This window comes from Ailuropoda melanoleuca, chromosome X (genome assembly GCF_002007445.2).
Source record: "Ailuropoda melanoleuca isolate Jingjing chromosome X, ASM200744v2, whole genome shotgun sequence".
NCBI classification, from domain to species: Eukaryota; Metazoa; Chordata; class Mammalia; order Carnivora; family Ursidae; genus Ailuropoda; species Ailuropoda melanoleuca.
In genome coordinates, this window is record NC_048238.1 from 35,239,193 (window position 1) to 35,260,105 (window position 20,913).

Here is a 20,913-nt window from a genome sequence, read left to right on the forward strand (position 1 = left end):
TGTATGTCTTTTTTTTTTTTTCTTATTTTTTGCCCTCGTTTCTATTGGATTTGACTTTTTCTAATTGATTCTTTGTGTATTCTGGATACAATCCTTTGTCAGATATCATGTTGAAAATACAAAAATATTGTCTCTATGTTAACTAACTAGAATTTATTTATTTATTTAAATTTACTTTTTTAAAGTTTTATTGGAACATCTTCACACTCATCCGCTTACATTTTGTCTGTGGCTGCTTTTGAGTTACTTTTTTTTTTTTTTTTAAGATTTTATTTATTTATTTGAGAGAGAGAGCATGAGCAGGGGGGAGCAGCAGAGGGAGAGGGAGAAGCAGGCTCCCTGCTGAGCAGGGAACCCGACAAGGAGCTCCATCCCAGGATCCACAGATCATGACCTGAGCTTAAGGCTGAGCCAGCCAGGTGCCCCACTAACTAGAATTTAAATAAAATTTGGAAGAAAAAAATATATTGTCTCTTTGTTTGTGGCTTATGGTTTCACTTTTTCCTGTATGTCTTTTGATTAATGTTAGGTCTTAGTTTTAGTGTATTCAAATGTGTAAGCCTTTCTTTATCATTTGCGCTTTTCTCATCTTACTTAAGAAATTTCCCACTATCACAAGAGCATAAAGATCATTCTCTTACATTATGTCCTAAAAAGTTTTCCAGATGTTTTTTCTCTGCAGGTATTTAATTTGTGTAGTCTGAAAACAGGCCGACATCATGGGTACTGCTTTATAACCTATTGTTCTGTCGTTTAGCAATATATTTTCAACATATTTTCATGTGAATAAATGTATCAGTAGTGTTGTGGGTGGGGTTTCCCAGGAAACAGACTCAGATAAAGATTTGGGTACAGGAAGTTTATTAGGTAAGGCTTTCAGGATCAGCATGTATGGGGGAAGGGAACGAAGCAGGATTAGAGGGGAGAGCAATGGTTCAGAGGCAACCAGGGATCCAACTTCATAGTTTAGAGGGCCTCGTAAATCCCAAATTGAAGAGACTTGGCCCTTAGACTCCCGTGTTGTTGGATGTGGCTGCCTCCAGCAAGGCGGATCTGACACTGGCTAAGGCAGCTGACTTCAACGGAATACAATTCCTGGAGGTGGCTGCCAGATGAGGGCTGTCAGCCTGTGGTGTTCCCAACAGCCTGCCGCCTTGAAGGGTATCTGAGCAGCACATCACAGAATCCACCAGAGTTAGGGACGGTTTTGACTCTGAGTAGCAGACCCTTGCTTAATAAATAGGAGTCTGGCTCACTTAACAGAAGGTCTGCAGCAGATAATTGCTGGCATCAACAGTATCTCTCCTTTTTATCTGGAAAGCAAAAACGTTCTCAGAAGTCCCCAGAAGACTTGCCCTGAAAATTAATTGGCCAGAGCTGGATCACAAGTCCATCCCTAGGTGCAGGGGAAGCTGGGAAAGTGGAAAGAGGATTGTCACAATTTCGTGCTTGGAGCAGTGAACGTTGCTGCCCTGAACAGTCTCTGGGTTCTGTTAGCATAGAGGCAAAGGGGAAAGGATTTTCAGCAGGCACTTAACAGAGCTTGCCACAAATAGACCTCTACAAAGTTATTTTGAATAACTGCATATGGATATAACTTACTGAAAGTCTCTGTTTTGCTAGACATTTGGTTGTTCCCAGCTTTTTGCTATTATTCACTGTGCTGCAATAAACATCCTTGCAATTTTTCTCTGCCCATATCCTCAATTATCTCTTCAGAATGAAATGCAACATGCGTAATTGCTCGGAGGAGGGAATGTACTTTTAAAGAATCTTGATGCAGATTACCAAGGTGTACCTTTGAAAGGCCTCCAAGTCTTTCAAAAGGCCATTGTACCTTTACAACTTTATGTCTTCCCTCAGCAGTGAATGAAGAGGCCTATCCTTACTGACACTGGATATTAACATTCTCATTAGTTTGCGTCAGTTTTATATTTTTAAAAAGTACCTCGTCTTAGTTTGCATGTTCTATTGATTTTTATTGTCCGTATTTGCTGATTTTTCATTGTGGTCCAAAACCCCTGCTTTGGACCCTTTGGGTTTTTCAAAGTATTGAGATGTAATCAGTGTTTGTCTATTGCGCTGTGGGGGTTAATTCCATCAGGCCTGAGTTGTTTTGCTGGTTAAGGCATGAAACATACTGATTAACGATGTTTCCATTTAACGCTGCCTGCCCGGAAGAATTTCAGGGCATTTCAACCCAGTTTGTTTATTGATAACAATGAGAGTGATAATTTGCAGGTGGTCTTGGTGTTAGCGACCCCCACCCCCACCCCACCCCCTGGAGGGCTCTGTCGCTGAGTCTGGTTACATTTCAGGAAAATGGCTACGTGTTATGAATACCTAAATATATATTCATAATTAGTATTCACAGCAGCAGCAGAAGAGCTACACAAGAGTACCTTGTAACATGAATATTTTTATGACCTATAAATTGTACTCTGTAAAAATGCCAAAAATATTTTTAAAATATCACTCAGAAAGGTAAAAGGAGAAAAAAATCATTTTGTTAATTAATCCAATGAAGAATGATGACATATGAATTTAGAAACATATGCCATAGCTATCTTAATGAGAAACATGGCAGGGCTGTTTTAAAAACATTTACTGAATATGTAGTTCATGAATAATAGATCTCTTACTTCAGTAGATATTTTCTTAGTGAAAAAGGGTTAACAGCTATTTTTATAGCAAAAATAAAACCATAGTGCTACAAATCCAACAAAATGACTTGAATATTTTATTGTCTCTAAATATATGAATATATTGTACTAAAAATTGCTGGGATAATTTTTACTGCATTTTTTATGACTTGTGTAATCATTATTGCACTTTATAATTTTTGCACACATTATTTGTCTTGCATGTAAGTACTAAATATTTACTAGCTCAGAAAAATATCCTATAAGCCCACATGCACTTCAGGTTAAAGATGTAGAAAAGTAAATTTAAATAGTCAAAAATGATATTGGATATAGCCTCTAAATTAGTAAGAGTTGTCTTTGAAATACAGACTAATAAAGTAAACTAACTCAGTACTAAAGCATTATGTGAAAATACATGGCCACTACAAGAATATACTTAAGAATATCTGTCAAAAAAGCAAAGATTGAAAAGAATTAGACTACCCAATTCGGATAAGGATACAGAGAAAATGAACCCTATACCCACTAGGTAGAAATGTAATGCAGTATAGCTCTTCTGTGAACCAATTTAGCAGTACATAAACAGAGCATAAAAATTATTCATAACTTTGACTTCATAAATATGTGAGTCTAGTAGTTTAAGATAATAATCTTACAGCCAGGGGCACCTGGGTGGTGCAGTCTGTTGAGCATGACTCTTGGTTTTAGCTCAGGTCATGATCTCAGGGTCATGGGATCCAGCCCTGCATTAGGCTCCATGCTCAGCATGGAGTCTGCTTGGGACTCTCTCTCTCTCTCTCCCTCTGCCCCTCCCATCCTCTCTCTCTCTCTCTCTCAAAAATAAAGAAGTCTTCAGGGGCGCCTGGGTGGCACAGTCGTTAAGCATCTGCCTTCGGCTCAGGGTGTGATCCTGGCTTTATGGGATCGAGCCCCACATCAGGCTCCTCCGCTATGAGCCTGCTTCTTCCTCTCCCACTCCCCCTGCTTGTGTTCCCTCTCTTGCTGGCTGTCTCTATCTCTGTCAAATAAATAAATAAAATCTTTAAAAAAAATAAAAATAAAAAATAAAGAAGTCTTCAAAAAAAAAATCCTACATCCAGAGAAACCTGTATACACAAAGATATTTGTTGCAGCATTATTTATAATGATGAAAATGATAAACAACTTAGACATCCAAAAATTGGAGAATTAATAATTAATGAAGCCATTAAAATGTTATTTAAACTATAGTATATCTATATAATAAAGTTTACTGAATCTGTTAAATGGAGTGAGGAAGATCTCTGTGTGTTGCTTTTAGGTGATCTATAGAATATGGTGTTAACCAAAAGAAAGCAAGGTGCAGAAAAGTTGTAGGGTAGGGAATATATTTTGGGAATATAAATATAGGTACATATTTTCTGATATTTTTCAAAAGAAAAACAATGGAAAGATAAAGCAAGGACTAATAAAAGTGGTTTCCTAAAGGAGAAGGCAGCAATTGTGGAAAGCACAAAGATGGCAGCTAGACCTCTCTGAATATATCTTGTTCTATTTATTCTTATTTTTATTTATTTATTTTTTTTGAGTAAAAAGATGGCCCCCATAGATTCCTACCTCCTGGTATTTACGTCCTTGTGAAGTTCCCTTGACATCATAGTAGGGTTGGTCTGTGTGACCAGTAGAATTTGGCAGAAGCGATAGTATGTAACTTCCAAGATTAGACTCTAAAGGACAATGCGGCTTCTGTTTTATTCTTTCTTTCTCTTGGATCACTTGTTTTGGGGGAAGCCAGTTGCCTGGTTGAGCAGTCCCACACGGTGAGGATCTGAGGTCTGCCAACAGTCATGTGGGTGAACCATCTTGGAAGCAGATGTCCAGTCCCAGTTAAACCTTGAGATGACTGCAGCCCTAGCTGACATCTTGACTGTATTTCATGAGAGACCCTGAACTAGAACCACCCAGCTAAGCCATTCTAGATTTCTGACACTCAGAAACTGTGAGATAATAAATACTTGTTATTTTAAGTTTGATTTAATTTGCTAGGCAGCAACTAATACATGTTGGAACCATAAAATTGCTTAAAATAATTTTAAAAAACCTGAATATCATTCTTACAAACTGAAGACCAATGGAAACAAATGAACCCAAGTACATATCAAGTTGGTGGCAAAACTACACAGAGAATAATTATTCCAAGTGACTTGCAAACACAGTATTTTTACAGTATATCCCTAGTGAGCTAGATCCTAAGGACAATAAGAACTGCAAATAAATCTGAAATGGCATTCAATGGTCTAACTGTCAGCAATAACGTTGATATTGTTACCCTGACGCTCCTCTATATAGTAGAATCAAGCGAATAAGTCATTATGTTAATGTCATTAAGAACCAAGCTTTTATACATGAGAGAAAAGAAATACAAATACAGAATCAAAGAAATTAAGTAAAAATCCTTTAATCTTTCATTTGGATTGGAAATAGCAGTATGAATTTATAGTTTATTTTTCATTTTTTAAGAAATATGTCTTTCCTAGCTTGGTGCACTGAAAAGACCTAAAAGAAATGACAACATAATAGCAGTAAATACCCAGCATCCAGATTATGGTGACTAAATATAATTTATTTATTTTTATTTTTTTTTTTAAAAAGATTTTATTTATTTATTTGACAGAGACAGAGACAGCCAGTGAGAGAGGGAACACAAGCAGGAGGAGTGGGAGAGGAAGAAGCAGGCTCACAGCGGAGGAGCCTGATGTGGGGCTCGATCCCACAACGCCGGGATCACGCCCTGAGCCGAAGGCAGACGCTCAACCGCTGTGCCACCCAGGCGCCCCTAAATATAACTTAAAACAAACAAACGCAGAGCTCCTTAGGGAAAGAACTAATTTCAATCCTGAGGCTGGAAGTATAAAAGATGAACCTGGAATATCCTAACTAGAAATTAAGGAATACAAGGGTTGTATTAAAGGATTAAGGAACCAACTTTTTAAGGGGTTCTCATTGGCCCAAGATAGAACACTTTAAGCATGAAGAAGCATGATTGCAAAGTAGTGTATATATTTATACATCAAATATTTTAGAACTCCACGAGTTCATCCTGATACTGAAAAATAAAACCTTGGGGTGCCTAGGTGGCTCAGTCGGTTAAGCATCTTGCCTTTGGCTCAGGTCGTGATCCTGGGGTCCTGGGATGGAGCCCTGTGTCAGGCTCCCAGCTCTGTGAGGAGTCTGTTTCTCCCTCACCCTCTGCCCCCCTCCCCTGATTGTGCTTTCTCTCTCTCAAAAAATAAATAAAATCTAAATAAATACATAAATAAAACAAACCTCATTGGTCACTTTTTGGAGGCTGCTAGGACACCAACTTATTAATCATAAAATTGACAAAGGAAAAAAAGATTAAACACCTATTCTGCCTGACTGTATTTCAGAGCACTCAGAATTGATGAGAAAGTTCTTCATAAAAAAGAACTCAGGCTCTGAAAGGAAAATCACCATTTATGAAGGAGTAGCCCAGGTTATGGAAATGCTTCAATATCTTGATCAGAGTGGTGATTGCATGGATGCATAATATGTAAATATTCCTCAAGCTGTTTACTTAGTTTTTGTGCATTTTATTGTAGGTAAAGTATACCTCAATTGATAATTTTACCTCAATTTTAAAAAATGACCATAGTGCCTTCCAATGAAGGGTAATAGGAAGTACACAGCTCTCTATGAAATATCCTTGCCAAAAAATTGAAGCTTAATCTAGCCATGGCTCCAGATGTAACTACCCGCTTACAGAAAATGAAAGGGACAGAGGACATGTTAAATCATACTCACAGGATTCGACCAGACAAACTGAGAATATGGGACATTCTACAGGGCAAATGATGTTCCTCTGGTGAATTAAAATGATATACAGGAATGGGGAAGGGGGAAGAAAGGATTCTAGATTAAGAGAGAATTAAGAGAGCTATATTAACAAAAACAATACCTGGACATTGTTTGGGTCTTTTTTTTTTTTTTTAAGATTTTATTTATTTATTTGACAGACAGGGAACACAAGCAAGGGGAGTTTGAGAGGGAGAAGCAGGCTTCCCGCTGAGCAGGGAGCCCGATGTGGGGCTCGATGTGATCCAGGACTCTGGGATCACAACCTGAGCCAAAGGCAGATGCTTAACGGCTGATCCACCCAGGCGCCCCAATTGTTGGGGTCGTGATTCAAACAAATCAACTGTAAAAAGCCATTTTTGAGACAACAGGGAAAATTTGAACACAGACTAGGTATTCGGTTATAGTAAGGAATTAGTGTTAATTTTATTAGGTGTGATAATGGTATTGTATTCTTAAAGTCTGTATCCTATTAGACAGTTAAGTATTTATGGGTGAAATTATGTCATTTGCTTTAGAATACTCCGGGGGCTGGGGGGAAGTACGGAGGGAAGTAAATGAAGCAAGAAAGCCAAAGTAGTAATAATTCTTAAGGCTGAGTGACAGGGGCGCCTGGGTGGCTCAGTCGTTAGGCGTCTGCCTTCGGCTCAGGTCATGATCCCAGCGGTCCTGCGATCGAGCCTCCCCTCATCGGGCGCCCTGCTCCGCGGGAAGCCTGCTTCTCCGTCTGCCACTCCTCCCGTTTGTGTTCCCTCTCTGTGTCTCTCTCGGTCAAATAAATAAATAAAATCTTTTTTAAAAAAGCTTAGTAACAGATGAACTGGGACTCATTAAACTATTCTCTATTTTTCCTCATGTGATTAAGTTATTAAGCTTCAAACTCACCCTTCTAGACTCTACTTTCGATTCGGGGGATGGGACGCGACCATGCACATTTCTGCTTGGCCAGCCGCTTCCTGCTAGACTCTGCCTATAGGGGGCGATAGAGGGAGACGGCAAGGCGGGAGGAGGACGTAGCAACTTCAACTCCTTTCTGTTCTTCCTTGTTCCCTCCTGTCAGCTTCCTGCTGCTGTCAGCATTCCCCCAGAACATTTCTTCACCGCCGCCCCAGCAGCGTCTTTCGTCGTCTACAGCTGAATCCGGTCTGCCGTTTTCCAGGATTCACAGAACCAGACTCCTCCCACCCCCATCAGCAACGCCAGCATGAGGTGAGTAACACCCCTCTCCTCAGGGGTCTGGGTCCCAGTTCCGCGGAGCCCTTCCTCCAAGCGTCTAAGTTGTAACAAGTCCCTTCTCTCCCCTTTGTACCCCAGCCCCGGGGCTGGTAGCGGCTTCCTGCTCTGACTTTCCTTACGCTACCTTAGAGTTCGCTTTTTACCACAGGAGTTAGCTCCTTAACTTTATGCCTAGTTAACGTTTGTTTGTTTGTTTCGTTTCGTTTTTTAAATAGTAAATCCTGTCTGTTCAAATAACTAATGCGCCTTCTACCTCCTGACTGGTCCCTGATTAGAGGTACGCGGACTGCCGCCCGTCAGTGCTTGAGGGCTGCGTTCAGGGGGCTCACTCCCCAGCTTTTCGGGTCCGCCACAGGGGTAGCAACGCCAGCTTCAGTCGCTGAGCGGGTTCCAGGGGCAAGAGAAAGTCCTCAAGCGAAGTAAAGTTGCGCCAGTGTGCACGAAAGTGATAAAGAAGGTGGGGGAGGCTCGACAATTTTGCTATACAGCCAGATGCCCTTTATAAAACATTAATTTCTAATTACGGAAGCGTTAATTGTCCTTGAAGGACAGTTCTGAAGAAAAAGCTGAAGTCCTCTCAGTCACCAGCCCCGGTTCTGATTCCCTTCTTTCCCTCCTACCCAGAGGCAGCCAGTGTTACCAGTTATCGTTTACACGTGCTTTTCTACATATATATGCTTATGAAAACATAGGGCATTATGCGTAGGGTTAATTTTTTTTTTTTTGCACAGTGTAAGTATCTTTTTGCAGTTTGCTTTATTCATTAAACAGTTTGTCTTGGATGTCATTCCATATGATAAATGACGGATAGACCCACCTCATTCGTTTCTTTCTTTTTAAGATTTTTATTTATTTACTTGAGAGAGGGGGGAGGGGCAGAGGGAGAAGCAGACTCCCCGCTGAGCAGGGAACTGGACGCAGGGCTCGATCCAAGGATCCTGAGATCCTGACCTGAGCCGAAGTCAGACGCTTAAGGTCAGAGCCACCCGGGCCCCCCCATCTCATTCTTTTCACCTGCTGCCTAATATTCCTTATTAGGAGCATATGCTATTGTTTATTTTCCTGTTGCCCTATGTTCAGTCTTACCCACGTTCTGTGATTAATGTTCCTGTCCCTGCATCTTTGTACCTGTTTAGGAGTGTGTCTCTAGAGTGGAGACAGAGTAGAAGAAATGCTGGGTCAGAGAGAATGCATATTTACAACTTGCATTAGATGTTAAAAATATGTCCTCCAAAAGGTAGTTGCAATTTACAGGCCGTGACACTGATTGGTAATAAGAAATATAAATTTGGCCTCCCTTTGCTTTTTGGCGTAGCGCTCCTAAAACCCTTGGAATTTCCTAAGTGATGAGAGCAACAAAGGTGTCTTTTGTTATGTTAATGAGTGACATTTGGGCTGCACCTAAGGCTGGGGGCTGGTTGCTAGGGAAACCAAGTATGAATAGAGGGTTGGAACTTTCAGTCCCATCCCCTGACCTCCCAGGAGGGGAGAGGGGTTGGAGGTTGAATCAATCACCAATAGCCAATGATTAAATCAATCATGACTATGTGATGAAGCCTCCATAAAACCCCAAAGGACGGGGTTCACAGAGCCTCCAGGTAGTCCAGCACGTGGAGTTTCAGGCATAGTGGCAGACGGGGAGAGGGCGTGGAAGCTCCTCGTCCTTTCCCCATACCTTGTGTGCATCTCTTCCATCTGGCTGTTCCTGGGTTGTATCCTTTTATAATAAACCGGTGATCTAGTAAGTAAGATGTTTCTCCGAGTTCTGTCAGCTGCTCTAGCAAATTAATCGAAACCAAGGAGATGGTCGTCGGAACCTCCAATCTATAGCTGGTCAGTCAGAAGCACGGGTAACAGCCTGGGCTTGGGACTGGCATCTGAAGTGAATGTAGGGTGGCGGGGGGGGCGGTAGGGGAACGGTCTTGTAGGACTGAACTCTTAACCTGGGCAGTCTGATGCTGTCTCCGGGTAGGTGGTATCAGAATTGAGTTGAATTCTTGGACTTACTGCTGATGAATTGCTTGGTATTGTGTGGAAAGCCCTTCCCCCAACTTTGAATTTGGGTTCAGGAACCCAAAAGAGTTGGTGGTGAGTTGGGATTTGCTAGACCATCCCTGGCTCACAGAAACATGTGGTTTGAGAAGAGAAAGGATGAAGGGAGGTAGGGTGGGGATGAACCTTTTGATTCCTGGGTGTCCATCTGGTCACCCAAGGAACGGAGCAGCAACTGTGCTGCGTTCAGTTACTAAACATGGACCCAACTCCCGGGCAGTTGGAATAAGAAAGTGCATACTAATGAGAAAAAGGCGAAATATTCAATCCCGTGGTCATTGTTATCTGTAATAGCTAAACTAAAAGGCAACGCTCATTTGGACTTTGATGCTAGTCCAAACTCCTATTTCAGTGAGTCTGAGCTTTGGCCCTTAGCCTCAAAGCCGCCCCCCAAGGTAAAAGTCACTGTGGGGGAAGGGCAAAGCCAAGAAACTTTTGAAACTAGGGGGCTATAGTGTGAAAGAGTTGTTTTCATTATTGTCTGTCAGTATCCTCAGCTGCCCAGGAAGCTTCACTGACCGGATTTGGGGGCAGTAACTGATTGGGGCCGGTGTCTTTGGTCTGAATGCTGCTGGGTGGGAGAGCGTGTCTGGGTTGATGCAGGACCCACAGATCACTGTGGAACAGTCGCAGATGGCTGTTATGTGATCCAGACATTCCCGGGGAACAGCCAGCCTGGTGGACTGGGTAAAAGCCACCCTAAGCCTTGTTAATCCTTAGAAAGGGGACTGTTCTTAACTCTCATGAATGCCAAGTGGAACACCCCGATGAAGCAGCTGATATGCTTCCTAGGCAAGGCGTCTGGGACTGGCCCTATGACGACAGATACTAACCCGCCCTATATGTCCATTACCGAGGTCGTGGTAAATGCTGTGGTTGAGGGGGTCCCTTTCACAGGGGCGCCCCATGTAACCTCATTGTTGCAAAACCAAAAAACAGCTCGGGGAGCCTCATCGAATATGCTGTCTCAGCTTCTCAGGGGTCTTACAGATGCTAATAGAAACCTTAGGTTAATTAACAAGCCAATGGGGAAAGTCAAGGGATGCCTCGGAACTAGGTGGAAATTTTTGAAGTTATTAAGAAATAGGGTGAATAAAGTGAATATTGATAGGAGCGAAACAAAGAGGAAACAGAACAGCCGGGTGGAAATTTTTAGATGGTTAGTAAAAAATGGGTGAACTGTTTTTTTTTGTTTGTTTGCTTAGCATATATAAATTGCATAACTTTTTAAAAAAAGAAATAGGATGAATAGAACAGACATTGAGGGGGTTAAGACAAAGGTTTTAATACAGCACTACCTATGGTTGGTGGGGCCAGATGGACCCCTGTTGGTCCCCCAGCATTAAAGGGCCCCAAACAATTCTGCTTTATTTACCCCTGTTTGGAGGAATTTTACAAGCCAGAAGGCAAAAATAACAATGAAGTACCTGACCAGCAACTGCTTGGGCGAGCAATTAGGCAGATTAATCAAGATAAAGATTGACAAAAGGGCCAGGGTCCCTTGGCTTGACCCCCTCACTGGGGACCCAAAACCTTTATAGCGCAAGAGTAGGTAAACTGGTCAGAGAAGAGAAGTTTCCCCGGACTCCTTCATACGGGAGTTCTATGAATTATGGTACCAAAACCCATTGGCGAAGACCTGACTCCTGCCAGTTAGATTGAAAGAATGTAAAAACATAGGATTGATAGGATTATGAAAGTTGGAATGTTGAAGCTGATACTCGCTAAAGGAATCATGTTAACTTTAATGGGGATGGATATTAAAAGTGGCTGAGGAACACTTCCCTTACCCTATATAACTGTTGATGAAGTCCTAACGGAGGTTACAGCTACGAACGTGAGTTGATGGAATCGTGGTCAAAGTTTGTAGGAGAATTTGTATGTTTGAGTCTACTTTATGGGAAGGGGTTGGGTTTCTTTCACCTGATGGTTAAAAGGCAAAATATTAGGGATTGATAAGGGATGGACATTGTATCTGATGGGAATACTTCCCTTACCTAGTATTGTAACGGAAGGCATGTGCACCTGCCCTTCAAGCAATAAATACTAAGTGGACGTGCTAAAGGGACGTCCAGTAAGACGCCTGAGCCCGGGCAGTGGAGGGTGGAAGCTGGAATGCTGGTAGAGACCAATTCTCGGCAATAGCGCTTTGTAGAGTGTAGACTGGGGCTTATGGCAAGAGCTTGTGAGCGCCTCCCAGTGACCACTACTGGGACTTTGGGGAAGAGAATTTTGAAGGGCATTTACTACCTTGCTGGGGGATATTAATTGAAGCTGAAGGATGTAGCCTGATCTTGAAACCTGAAATACCCATGATGTCTAGGATGATGTTGGAGGAACACCTTAACGGGGATGGAAGTGCCTGAGGAATGCGAGGAGGAGCTTCCTCAGGAGCAGGGACCCCCTTTTCCCCTAGGACTGATGCTGGAACGGTGTGAGGAGCCTGCTGGATTCTCTCGTCACTTATCACTTAGTCAGTGCCCTATAAACAGCTCTTGACTGATGGACAAAGAGCTGCTTGATTTGTGGACAGAAGTTCCACAGCGGGGGGGTGGTGGTGGTGGTGGGTAGAATGGACAACATCTTGCTTGGAAGGCCTCCATTCTGATTGAAAAAGGTAAAAACCCATCAGCTCAGTGGTCTGAATTGCATGCTGTTTTGCTAGCAGTGATGGAAGAATTGAACCGTGATAAAAAGCCTGTATGTTTGACTTTTACCGACTAATGGGCAGTGGCCAGTAGCCTGGGCTTCTGGTCAGCAGGAGGGCGGTAGAAACGTGACCTATTAAAGGGATGCCCACTCAGGGCGTAGCCCTATGGAAATTTGAGGAGTGCATTAAGGTAGGGACATCTCAGTGCCCATCAGAACTCCCTTCCAGGTTTGGAAGGTGGTTGGAACAAACCAGCAGATCTCCCCCTGTGCTCCCTTGAGGTGGCCGCCTGGGTCCATGAGAGGAGTGGACACTGAGGGGTCTGCAGCAAGGCAGAGATGGGCTAGTTCCAGACCTGTTCATCTGGCACCTTCGGAGGCACAAAATGTGAGTAAGAATTGTTTGTTAGCAAAGGAGACGGAGACTGCAGATGGCTGTGCGGCAGATTCCCTGGTGGGAAGGGCCTGAACATGGCTGGCAAGTGAGACCAATGCTGGCAGCCCCTGGGGGCTACAAATGGGTCCTGACAGCAGGAGTCACCGACTCTAGAGTAGCTTTGCTTAGCCGGTGGGAGGGGCAGAAGCTACAGTGCTGGGAAAAAACCAGAGCTAAGGATCCGGTGCTGCTTTGGACAGCTGTTTCTTCAGACCGAGGAATCCGCTTTAGAGCTGATAATGTCCAGCACTGGACAGGGATATCCTCCTTAGAGGACTAGTTTGACAGAGAATGGATGGGGCTATTAAACAGTGGTTGTCTACCAGTGGGGGGGGGGGTCAGGGCCGGCAAGTGGGAGAGAAACACATGAAGGGAGCTGGCTTACAGGCCTTCACGAGTGTGAAGCTTTGAACATGAGGGGACGACACAAGTGTCCCCAATGGATAGATTCCTCTGTTTTTCTGGTGGATCGGGGTGAAGAGGGGGTGTGGAAGGTGCTAGTATTCTTTCTTCTCCACATTGCCTCAACTTTTTTTTTTTTTCCCCCTCTACTTGATGCAGTGGTCACAGGACCCAGGACTACAAGGGCTGGATTCCGCACAACTGTGTGTTTTTAACCTTTGTGTCAGAATTCCTAAGGGCCTGATGGGGCAGGATGGGCCTGCACCCCTTCTGGCGAAATTGGGGCTAACAGTGAATTCAGCTGTATTGCCTGGTGGTAAAGATAGCCCACTAGTCTGCACGTGGGTAACCTTACCTTATCTGACTAGAACTGGACTGAGGGGGAGGGACTTGCTCGACTAGTTTTTTTGCCTGCAATCTACCACCAGCACAGTGGCCAAACCTAATGTTCCTTCCAGAGGTGGGAAGGTTTGGATATAAATGGAGGGAAAGAAGAATAGTAACTGAGGGGTAAGGGGCTGAGTACGTGGGTTATATAAGGGGGGAAATCCAGTATTACATTGACATCTCCAAAGAGGCTCAGAGCAGGAGATGCTATAACTTCTTAGTTTGAGTATACCAGATGCCTGAGAGGGTGAAGCCATATGCTGCTGGGACCGCTCTTGTTTTTGGAACCTGACAGGATCGAATGGAACCCTGCAAACCAGAGTGGCCAACCTCCCGGGAGGAGGACTGCTCCTCTTCCATATGATGCTGGACTGGATAGCTATTAATGACTGAATGAGGTGTTTTGTTTTGTTTTTTTTCACTTTTATGATTGTTTTGCTATTAGGGGTCTGTGTTCGAAGACCAGGGTGGACTGTGATATTGTGGTTTATAATAAGCAATATATTGGGTTTTGGTTCCGTTTCTGGCACCGAACTCCTGAAACCTTCGGAATTTCCTCAGGGTCAAGAGCCTAAAGGTATCTTTTGTTATGTTCATGAGTGACTTGGACTGTACCTAAGGAAGGGGCTGGTTTGCCTTGGGAACCAACCTTATGGTTAGAAGGTTGGAAATTTCAGTCCCCCCCCCCCGCCCCACCCGCTGCGGGGGGATATTGATACAATCGCCTTTGGCCATTGATTTAAACTGAAAGGACGGGGTTCAGAGAGCTTCTGGGTTGGTGAGCACGCGGAGATGTGGGGAGAGTGGTGCTCCTGGAGAGGGCAAGGAAGCCTCTCATCCTTTCCCCAGACCTCCCCCTCTGCATCTCTTCCATCGGGCTGTTCCTGAATTATGTCTTTTTTTATAATAAACCAATGATGTAGTAAGTAAAATGTTTCTCTGAGTTCTGTGAGCCACTCTAGCAAATGAATTGAACCCAAGGAGTAGGTCGTTGGAACCTAGCCTGTCAGTCAGAAGGACAGGTCAGCGTAGACTTGCAGCTGGTGTTTGAATTGAGTTACCAAGGAGGCAGTCATTGGAACCTCCTATCTATCTCTAGCCAGTTGGTCAGAAGTACAAGTAACAACCTACGTTTGTGACTGGTGTCTGAGGTGAGGTGTGTGTGTGGGGGGGCAGTCTTGTGGGACTGCATCCTTAACCTGTAGAATCTGATATTCTTTCCAGGTAGATAGTGGCAGAATGAGTTGAATTCTCAGGCACCCTGATAGTGTCTGAGAATTGTTCCTTAGTGTGGGGAGTCCTGCCCCCCACACATTGGAAATTGTGCTTCAGAATACCTCGAAGCCAGGCGGACTAGAAGGGTGCCAATGCTCTTACTACAGGATGCAGTGTAGCCGCCTTATCCTACATTTCCCATCTGGCACTGCTCCGGGCTCCTTTAGCAGAAGATAACACGGGTGAGAGAGCTGTTCACCCCAACCACACCACAACGCAGCAGGCACCCTACTCCCTAAGGGGCCACCGAGGTGGAAGTACTGTCATCAAGCTGGAGGTACCAGTACCCTCCAGGAGTCTTCAGAGTGGCTGCAGCGTCTGGTATCCAGTTGAGAGTCGAGTCTCATGGAGACTATTGAATGGGCCTTGTTCCCGAGCACACGTGACAACCCCTAGCGCCTCCTGGAAATAATTAGGTGCACTTTGTTGGGGCTCTGAGGTCCTTGCATGAGCAGGTGGCGGAGCAGATAGGTTATGCCTAGCTTTTGTTTTATGCAACCGACACTGGACTGGTGCCTGTGGGAGTGGGAGCTGCAGGGAGAAAGCTACATAGTCTGTTTCAGTTGTCCTTGGTGTACCTAGGGCTGGGATCCAGTGATGTCCTTTGTAAATATCTGAAATCTGCAAATATGAACTATTTTGTAGATAACTGAAAAGAAACTTTTCAGGGATAGGAAGGAACCAGCAAGGCCAAGGATCTGAGGTGGGAATGTGCTTTATCATGTTCAGGGATTGATAAGGAGGCTGGTTGGTACGGAGAGCGTGAGGGGGGCAAGAAGGAAGGGATGTGAGAGAGAGAATGATGGGGACTGGAGACTCCCTTCGCTTTCCCAGATCGCTTCCTGTGCAAAGGTTCTGTTAAACCTTGTAGCTTTTTCAGGCCAGGTCTTGATTTCTATTTTTTTTTTTTTTTAGAGATTTTATTTATTTATTTGAGAGACAGCCAGCGAGAGAGGGAACACAAGCAGGGAAAGTGGGAGAGGAAGAAGCAGGCTTCCAGCGGAGGAGCCTGATGTGGGGCTCGATCCCATAACGCCGGGATCACGCCCTGAGCCGAAGGCAGACGCTTAACGACTGCGCTACCCAGGCGCCCCCAGGTCTTGATTTCTTGGGTGATTCAGTTCCCTCAAAACCTCAGTAGTCCTCTGATCTTTTTGTCTTAGACCTTGTCCACGTTCTCTTCCTGGGCGTGGTTGTGGCGTCTACCTTATGTATTTGTCTCCTTGTTCCTGCATTGCTCCCTTTTGAAACTAACGGTGCCTCCCTCGATGCCATCTCAAACAGCAGGCTTAGATGAGAAGGGCACCACCACCTTCAGTCTGATTTTCGCTTTAGGGTGGAGCCCTCCTGTTTAACTCAGGAGTCTTACCAGCCTTTGTGTCAGGTGCTCAGGTGGTCCCACAGGGTCACACTGAACATGAGGAACCAAATGACAGACCATCAGAGTGGTCAGTCACTGCTGTGCAGAAGCCGGTTCTAATACAGCTAAGCAGTTTTATAGAAAGCCATGGAAGCTGGCAGCGGGATCCTAGCAGGGAAGCTAGAAAGAGCTGCCTTCCCCCAAGCCAGGGAGATGGATAAGAAACAGCCTTGTGGCAGTCTCCCATAAGATAGGGGCAGAGAAGCAACTTTGTTGCAGCTCCCTGTCCCTAACTCCCTTTGTTCCAGGAGGAATCACAGAGGATTCTGCCGTGCGTTGGGTCGGACTGCAGATCCCTTGTTTGTGTGGCCTACATGGAGCTATGCAAGGTCACAGGACATCATGAGGGAGCTGTTCTCCTACACCTTTGTTACACAGACCCCTTTTCAGTCTTATCTTATTATGTGGGATGCAGAAGCAGTCAGCTTTTCTTTCTTTTCTTCCTCTTTCTTTCTTTGAAAGATAGAGCAGGGGGAAGGGCAGAGGGAAAGAGAGAATCTCAAGTAGACTCCATGCCCATTGGGGAGCTGGACGTGGGGCTCGATCTCACTACCCTGAGATCGCGACTGGAGTAGAAACCAAGAGTCAAGAGCCACCCAGCTTCTCCAGCAGTCAGCTTTTCTAATCTTGTATCCCCAAATTTCTTATTTCATTTCTGCAACTTAACCAGCCCGTTCTTGCCTGAGCTTTTGTCTTTCTTGTAACACCTTGCTAACTGTAGCCAGTAACCGTCAGTGCACACTACTAACATTGCTTTCTGGCCTCCTTTCTGAAAGCTGTAGGCTCAGGAGGCACTTAGTGCGACTTTTATTATAGGTAACATCTGCTGTTTAACAAGACAAAACTCTCCATCTTTCTATCCTGCAATATCATTTCCCTCCTTGTCCACTGGTTCAAACAATAAAAATTTCTCTATTGCTCTTCTTATCATACCGGGTGGGTGAACAGGTCATTGGTACAGCCCTTTGAAACCCAGGCTGACTGAGGCTTTGCTTTCTTCAACACGTAGCTACCAAGGTCATCCTTGGAGTAAGGTTTGGAGCCATCACTGTTACAGCAAGCTGCAGGGGGAGAAAAGCATGTATTAGTGTGCTTGCGAGGTTTACATGGACAGGCTGGAAATGGTACATGAAATTTGTTCTCGCAGTCCGTGTGGCCACATCTAACTGCAAGGGAGGCTGGGAAATGTGTGCCAGGGAGGAGAGGAAAGCACGGTGTAGGTGAGCAGCTAGCAGTCTCTGCCACAGGGTGCTGTGGACTAGCTGTGTCGGTAGTGTGGGTGGTGAGAAGTGGCTGAATTCTGGATTTATACAGAAGGTAGAGACCTCAGGGGTGCCTGGGTGGCTCAGTTGGTTGAGCGTCTGCCTTCAGCTCAGGTCAGGATCCAAGGGTCCTGGGATTGAGCCCCACGTCAGGCTCCCTCCTCAGCAGAGAGTCAGCTTCTGCCTCTCCCTCTGCCTGCCACTCCCCCTTGTGCACGCATGCTCTCTCTCTGTCAAATAAAACAAAACATAAAAAAACAAAAAAGGAAAGTAGAGACCTCAGAATTTGTTGACGCTAAGGTTTTGGGCCTTAAAAGTTGGAAGAATAGAGCTGCTGTATGCCAAGATGGGAAAGGCTATCGAGAACTCAGTTTTAGACATGTGATTTTTGACGTATCCATGTGGAGACATTAAGTAGGAAGTTGGAGATGCAGGTTTATGGTTCAGAGGAGTGGTCAGGACTGAATATATAAATGTGGGGGGGGGCTTGGTACATATATGGTATTTAAAGCTATTAAACAGCACTAACTACAAAACTGTTACAATAATACTGAATTTCATTCATTCTACAAAGTACATTTTTTTTTACATCTTAAGATCTTTGAAATCGGAATGCGTCTTACAACACTAAATATAGTCTTCAATTATTATGATTGACAGTGTTTTCTTTGTTAGTATCATTTAAAATAATGATGTGTCTTGCAACCGATGGCACCCCAGGTTCAATGAAACCGTAATAATAAGAGTAAAAACAGTGCTATCGAGCACTTACTAGTGTGCGTCAGACACTGTGCTAAGCCGCTTCCATGATTATCTTCACATGTAGTTACAGGAATGTTCAGCACTCAGATGCTGGGACATGACTGCATGGATCTGAATTCTGGTTCTAAGTTTACAGACCATATGATCTTGGCCAAGTGCTTACTCTGTGCCCTAGTTTCCTCATCTCTAAAATGGGATGATAATAGTAGCTAACTTAAGGTTTATTATGAGGATTAAAGGAATTAATACACGTGTAGTTCTTAGAACAGTGTTTAATACAATAACTGCTAAATTGTTCACATTATTAACAAAATTAACATTGTTAAAACTGTGGAAAATATATGTATGTATGTAAAAATTCATCAAGCACGAAACCTTGCCATTTACAATGACATGGTTGGAGCTAGAGGGTATTATGCTGAGCAGAATAAATCAGTCAGAGAAAGACAAATACTGTATGATTTCATTCGTATGTGGAATTTAAGAAACAAAACAAATGAGCAAAGGGAAAAAGAGAGTCAAACCAAGAAACAGACTCTTAACTATAGAGAACACACTGATGGGTACCAGAAGGGAGGGGTGTGGGAGATGGGTGACATAGGTGATGGGGATTAAGGAGGGCACTTGTGATGAGCACTGGGTGTTGTATAGAATTGCTGAGTCACTATACTGTGCACCTGAAACTAATAACACTGTTAAGTGGAATTTAAAGAAAAACTTGAAAAGAACAATGTTTCAAGAAAAAATAAAAATTCATCAAGCTATACTCTTTAATGCATTTTACCCACATTACTGTATGTATTTTATACCTCAGTAAAAGAAGAAAACAAACCAAAACAGTTGGAGAAAGAGATCATCTGTCTTGTAAATAAGAAAAAAAAAGTTATGTGTGGAATGATATTCATTGAAGTATTTTTTTTTTTTTAAGATTTTTATTTATTTATTTGACAGAGATAGAGACAGCCAGTGAGAGAGGGAACACAAGCAGGGGGAGTGGGAGAGGAAGAAGCAGGCTCATAGCAGAGGAGCCTAATGTGGGGCTCGATCCCATAACGCCGGGCTCACGCCCTGAGCTGAAGGCAGACGCTTAACCGCTGTGCCACCCAGGCGCCCCTCATTGAAGTATTTTTGTCTGAAATTAATATTGTTGCTCCAGCTTTCTTTCCATTAGTGTCAGCCCAGTACATCTTTTTTTTTTTTTAGTATTTTATTTATTTATTTGACAGAAAGAGACAGCGAGAGAGGGAACACAAGCAAGGGGAGTGGGAGAGGAAGAAGCAGGCTTCCCGCCAAGCAGGGAGTCTGAGACGGGTCTGGATCCCAGGACCCTGGCATCATGACCTCAGCCGAAGGCAGACACTTAAACTGCGGAGCCACCCAGGCGCCCCAGCCCAGTACATCTTTTATGGTTCCTTTACTTTTAATTTATTTGTGTCTTTCTTTTTAAAGGGTTTTCTTGGAGCACCTGGGTGGCTCAGTCAGTTAAGTGTCCAACGCTTGATCTCGGCCCAGGTCTTGATCTCAGGGTCGTGGGTCCAAGCCCTGCCTTGGGCTCCATGCTGGGTGTGGAAGCTACTTTAAAAAAAAAAAAAATGGTGGGTTTCCTATAGACAACAAATAGTTGGGTCTTGTTTTTTTTAATCCACTCTGACAGTTTCTTTTACTTGGCGTATTTAAACCATTGATGTGTACTGATCTAGTTGGATTAATATTTGCCATATTTGTTCCTGTTTTCCATTCATTGCCCTCATTCTTTGGTTTTTGTTTTTTGCCTTCCACCCTTTCTCTACTTTTTTTTTTTTTTGGAATGTGGTAAATCGACATACTATATTATTCTCAGGTGTACAACGTGATTTGCTATTTGTATATATTGTGAAATGATCACAGTGAGTCCAGCCAACATGTTGCTATATATAGTTCATTTTTTTCTTGTGATGAGAACTTTTAAGATTACTCTCTTAGCAACCTTCAAATATCCAATATAGTATTGTTAACTATAGTCTCCATGCTGTAAACTATGTCCCTATGACTTACTTATTTTATAACTGGAAGTTTATACCTTTTGACACCCTTCACCCATTTTGTCCAGCCCCTTCACCCCCCAGCCTCCCAACAATCACCAGTCTCTTCTATCTATGGGCTTGTTTTTTTGTTGGTTTGTTTTTTAAGATTCCACATGTAAGTGAGATCATACGATATTAATCTTTTTCTGTCTGACTTGTTTCACTTATGCCCTCGAGGTCCATCCATGATGTTGTCACAAAATGGCAAGATTTCATTTTTTCAAAAATTTTTATTTATCTATTTGAGAAAGAGAGCGCACGGGAGGAGGGGCAGAGGGAGAGGGAGAGAGAATCTCAAGCAGACTCCACACCCAGCACAGAGCCCAACATGGCGCTCCATGTTACAACCCTGAGATCACGACCTGAGCTGAAACCAAGAGTTGGACACTTAACCAGCTGTGCCACCCAGGTACCCCAAGGACTGGCTATTTAAATTATGCTGCATCCACCCAGTGGAATACTATGTAAT

At 43.7% G+C, this 20,913-nt stretch overlaps 1 protein-coding gene across 1 annotated transcript in view; it reads left to right on the top strand.

Moving 5' to 3' along the window:
* The first annotated feature begins 7,527 nt into the window (after positions 1-7,527).
* The window catches only part of USP9X (ubiquitin specific peptidase 9 X-linked), a 163,935-nt gene continuing 150,549 nt past the window's right edge, over positions 7,528-20,913 (top strand). The window contains exon 1 of the mRNA XM_019804660.2: positions 7,528-7,709. The gene's annotated coding sequence lies outside the window, so the exon portion shown is untranslated. The remainder of the gene's footprint in view (positions 7,710-20,913) is intronic.